We start from the raw sequence: 5,305 nt of genomic DNA on the forward strand, positions 1-5,305 counted from the left end.
TATTTTTCCTCTGGTTAGTTTCTTCATCCCCACGAGGAGGTTGTGCAATCAGATCTACGCATGTGCAGAAATAGTGAGCCCCACCCCCCTCCTTGTTTTTGCACACATGGACCATTGTTTAGCTTTGGCAGCTAGCTGTGGGCCTCAAGGATCCCACTTCTGTACAAACCAACTCCTGGAAGGAGGAGTAGGTGTAATGTTTGCATTCCCAAGTTTATGTTCATTTTATATCAATAACATTGCTGCTGAATTATTTAAAGCAAGAGAGGGTGCATGTGATACACAACTGTTACAAGACTAATAGTTGATTGTTTCAAATGTTCAAGACTATGGACTTCAGAGAACTGATCTCTCGTTCCCTCGTGGCATCCCAGCAGCTGGCTATCTTGTTAACTGCGACTTCTCTTTAGTTCACCTGAGAGAGAGAGAGATAGAGAGAGGTTACCATGCAAACAATATAGGAGGAGGGTGTGATGTGTATAGAAATAATAAATAAATAAAATAATCAATTTTCAGTTAATAAAGGTATTGACTAATTAATATTGACCAGGTGCACGTTTCCTTCACCTTGTGAGGGACGGTATCCCAACTCTTTGAAATCAGTTGTTCGTAGTACCAGGAGCCCATAAAGAGAAAGAGCGGCTAACTACGGGGATCACATCTCGTAATTGGTTATGACTGCATTTCCATATATGCAGGGTCACTAAGTGGTTGAATCCCTACACATGTTATACGCAATGCAGGGATGCGGTTTGCAAGCACTTAGTCGCTTCCATACAAGGAAGTGCGGTTTCATCGGCAATTACGAGATGTGATCCCCGAGTATACGTTGAAGTTAGCCGCTCCTTCTCTTTATGGGCTCCTGGTAGTACCAAGGGCGTATAACAGAAGAGAGGGCATGCAACTCCTATATGAGCAGAGTTTTACGGGGGCAGATGAATGTGCAGGACTGTGCATGAAATGCTAAAAATAGAAATTTCTATTTTTAGCACTTCATGCAAATGCACACATTCCTCCGCCCACGTTTGAACTCTGCTAGCTACGTGTACCGATAGTGGAGTTGTATGCCCTCTCTTCTTTTATACGCCTTTGGTAGTACAACCTCAAATTTAGCTATAAAACTCTGAAAAGTACATGCACCCATTTATAATAATTATAATTATAGCCCACGCTATGGACAATTTAGCCTAAAATAAATCACGGACCTAAAAACACCATTATTGGACGTTCCAAACACATTTAAGGCTGACAAGAGCAATATACTGTGTTTGGTCCTGCTTGGTCTAAATACAGTTACCATAAGACCTCAATTTAAAGTGACACTTTTAAGACCTCTGCCAGAGGTTGCTTTTTTTGGAGGTGAAAAATTATTCGCATCTAATTGGAGGTATAGGTATACACCTAGTACCTAGTCTAACTGCCTCGATCTCAAAACTTATGCCTTTCCAGTGGGCATGGAATCAAGACTAGGGTGTGGCTATACATTTACCTCCATTTAGAATGCGACATTAAAAATCTTACTTTCTGCTCCTTCGATCCTCTCCAGTCAAACACAGCATGCAGGCAAGCCATGAACCTCACAACCTAACCCCCAGACTTGAGGGGCCAGACTTGAGGGGGTGCTCACTGAGAACTGACACCAGTCGGCCACACACACGATACTTTCCGAAGAGAGCTAGAGGAGGTACGGGTATACCAGGTATTAATTTATACTCGACTCTAATACCTACCACCTTGAATCTGTAGGCCTCTTCTCTGTTCCTTTCATTGCTGTATATTCAACTCCCTCCACTTAGCACTGTACTTGATGATACCCAAGTTATATTGTCAGCTCAGAGAGTATATGATGCACAAGATGCCCTAGCTAGCTAGATCTAGTGTCCTATTGGTGTTTACAAGGCCTCATCTTCAGTGCGGCCTGGGATCGAGGCTAAAAGATTCCCTTCCTCCTACGTTATTGACTTGTTGCAGTTCACCCATGTAGCGTGTGGGTTATAAACCGGGGCTCCGGAGCTGTAGGTGGGTGGCAGGGAAACCGGCCGTATCTCACTTTCCTGTAGTCTTTCATTGTGATAGTCAACAGCCCTCCTGTAGTCTTTCATTAGATCACAGCCCTCCTGTAGTCTTTCATTGTGATAGTTTTTTTTTTGTTAGGTAGGTGTTTGTTTTTTTTTGTTTTTTTTGCTAGGTAGCAGCCCTACTACCTTTCATTAGGCAGCAGTCCTATACTGTCTTTCATTAGGCCGTAGCAAACGGGTTTTTTTCCGAACAATTCATTGCTTTGCTAATAATAATTATTATAGTTCGTTTTGTCATAATTATATAATTATATATAAGAGAGCAACAATCATGTACACGTACGTAGATAATTATTATAACTTTTTATTTCTTGTGCCCGAGCATTTTGTTGAGACCACCACCATTTTTATAGTTCACCTGCATGAGAGAAGAGGTGAACAATTATGGGTGGGAGGATGCATGTGGGAAGGTAATGAAGGTATTGTGTGAAAAACCTGAGTATTAGTATACTTATAAGAAAAGTGAGATTTATGGGGTGTATACTAAGAGCCTTGTAGGGAGCAACTGGGGTTAGAAATTGGATAGTTGCAGGAATTATACTGATATTATTATTATGACGACATAATAATAATATAACAGTGTACAGGTATGCATTAGGCAACAGCCTCCTACTGTCTTTCATTAGGCAGTAGCAAACGGTTTTTTTTTCTAATGCATTGGCATGCAGACAATTACAAGCCCCACCCCTGTTTTAGATCTAGGGGAAAACCCGACTCATAATAATAAAGAATTATCTGGCCGGCCAGCACAACATGTCTAACTTGGGTAAGTATGTGTACGTACGTGTGTGCATAATTTTATGTCAAGCTAGCTATAGATTATGTATACCTATGCCATAGCCTACAAGTATTCTCATACCTCCCACACACGTACACACACACACAAACGCCCACACACACACAAACACCCACACACACACAGCTCCACTATTGGCAGATGACTCCCCGTCTAAGATAAGCGACAGTTACATCGTTGCTTTCAAAGATGAGCTCACAGCCGAACAAGGTTAAAAAATTAGTATACCGTAAAACCTCGATTTAAGGCGACACTTTTAAATATTAAATTATGTTTGCAAAAGTAGGTTTTAATGTACATGGTACTATAATATGGGCGAAATGCCCAAGTGTTTAAAGGGTCACCTTAAATCGAAGTTTTACAATGCTAAGACAAGAAAGGCCAACTGTACATGTGATATGAAGTCTAGGTCCTAAAAACAAAAAGGATGGTGGTGTCAGTGGGTGGGGCAATAAACAAAGGAATGTACAAGTGAAATGTATGTAACGTTGTCAATGCAATAAGCGTGTAATAAAAGTCATACCATCCCTAGCTATAGCTTTCCATGTAATTTTTTTTATTTCCCAAATGACTACAGTCAAGGTGCCCGCCACTGTATAATGGCCAAAACATTGCTCCCCAAAAACGTGTCCGTTCAATTATAATTATCTTGAGGATTAGGTATAATGTTAATTCATTTTCAATGTACTTATTGCAGTTTCCGCGGCAAATGGAAGCTGTCAGAGAGATATTCCGCACAGTAGGGGGGAAGAATAGTGTCAGCGCAGAGTTCAGCTTTAAAGCCTTCTCTGCTATCATGGATCCTGAGTAAGCGTTTGGGATATTGAACGTTTATTTTCCCACTCTCTCCCTCTTTCTTTGACACAGTCACTCCTCCCCTCACATGCACAGCAAAGAACAGGGTGTCCCTGCATGGTTGAGTAGCTATATAATTAAGCTGATTGAATTTAGAAGTGAGTGCATATACAGAGCTTGATAAGCTAATCTAATTTGGGGAAAGTCCTTGCCTGGGCTGTATTCCGTATAGCGGGTGATAATTATGATAAGCTTCATTACGTGCACTGCATTGCATGCGTTCCATTTTTTCGGGGTAACGTTTTTGTCACCCCACGAAAATTACCAACTATATAATTATACGCTACAATTATGAATTCTCTCTATTGTGGTCATGTATTGTCACGCAGGTGGTTTGAGTTATTATGCACTTGTCAAAGTAATGCCCCACCTCCCCCCTACCGGGATACATGTAGGTGGGGATTAGTAGACTTGAAGTTGCTCCCCTATACCTATAGGGGACTTAGACAGATCACCTGATGCATGCATTGGGTCAAAGATCAATTTAAGATCTTCACATGATGTCAATCAAATAATTTGTTATCTTCTCGCCATGAAGAAATAGCTATAGTGTGATACAGGTCTAATCCCACATAACCCCCATGTTGTACTAGGGGCTACCAGGGGATAACATGCCCAAAGGTAGGGGTAGATCATGTGATTGGTCTAATCCCAACCTATCCGTGGGGGGGGGGGCATTAGATTGACAAGTGCATTATGTCTCACACCACATGAGACCCAGTCAACCACTAGCTACAGTGTACATGTACACAGTGGGAGCTAGGGCTCTACATTACCACTATATCTACACCTTGAGGTCAATTAGCAGCTCTGCTTGGCTACATTGTTAGGGCATGTACTATTAATAGCACATGGACTGAAGCTATATTTATACCTAATATTTGATGTGCTACTGTTTGTCATGATAGACTTGTGTTGTCTTTGTGCAGATGCAGCCCATAATAATGGAGCAAGAGGAATCTTTAGTATGGTCCTATCTAGTCTCCTTCACAGGCCTTGGATTGAAGAGTAGCCTGGGATCGAGGCTAGGTCCTATTAAGACATCTAACAGAACATGAACAATGTCTCAAGAAAAGCACAAACAATCCACAGGACGAAACTTAGCCTCGACCCCAGGCCGATCCGTCTCCAATTGAACGCTAGGTCGCCTACTAGTATTTTTCAACTTCGTTCTATTAAAAAAAAATCGGCCTGGGACCGAGGCTAGACCATAAACTAGTTACATGTATTAGAGATAAAACTTGTTTAATTCCTCACACTATAATTATAGCATAAATTATAGCTAGCTACCACTTCAATTCTGTACAACACCATAATGATTATTATCATTTAAATTTCTGATTGTCATTAATTGCTACTGATTTTTTAGCCTCGAATCCAGGCAGATTAATCTGCCTGGTCTCGAGGCTACTGATGTTTTAACAATTATTACATGAAAAGTGGTAAAGATCTTTAACTAAGCAAACCATTAAGAGTGATATGCATGTAATAAATCATTATTACCATGCACTACCTAACCCTTCAGATGTTTCCCATGTTTAATATAGCTTAGGCAGCTAGCTGTTGGCCTCAAGGA

The 5,305-nt window shown here is 41.0% G+C and overlaps 2 long non-coding RNA genes across 3 annotated transcripts; one reads left to right on the forward strand and one right to left on the reverse strand.

The window, feature by feature from the left end:
- Positions 1-246: 246 nt before the first annotated feature.
- LOC135330787 (uncharacterized) lies at positions 247-2,094 on the reverse strand. The gene is made up of 3 exons (XR_010392871.1): positions 1,731-2,094; positions 1,522-1,675; positions 247-415 (listed from the first exon to the last, which is right to left on the reverse strand). It is a non-coding gene; the product is annotated as an uncharacterized LOC135330787 (long non-coding RNA).
- Positions 2,095-2,802: 708 nt separating this feature from the next.
- On the forward strand, positions 2,803-5,076 carry LOC135333152 (uncharacterized). Of its 2 annotated transcripts, XR_010393762.1 has the most exons (5): positions 2,803-2,844; positions 3,001-3,084; positions 3,572-3,681; positions 3,742-3,827; positions 4,659-5,076. It is a non-coding gene; the product is annotated as an uncharacterized LOC135333152 (long non-coding RNA). The 2 variants fall into 2 exon arrangements; XR_010393761.1 differs by lacking the exon at positions 3,742-3,827.
- Positions 5,077-5,305: the final 229 nt, after the last annotated feature.

This window comes from Halichondria panicea, chromosome 1 (assembly GCF_963675165.1).
Source record: "Halichondria panicea chromosome 1, odHalPani1.1, whole genome shotgun sequence".
In the NCBI taxonomy this organism is placed as follows: domain Eukaryota; kingdom Metazoa; phylum Porifera; class Demospongiae; order Suberitida; family Halichondriidae; genus Halichondria; species Halichondria panicea.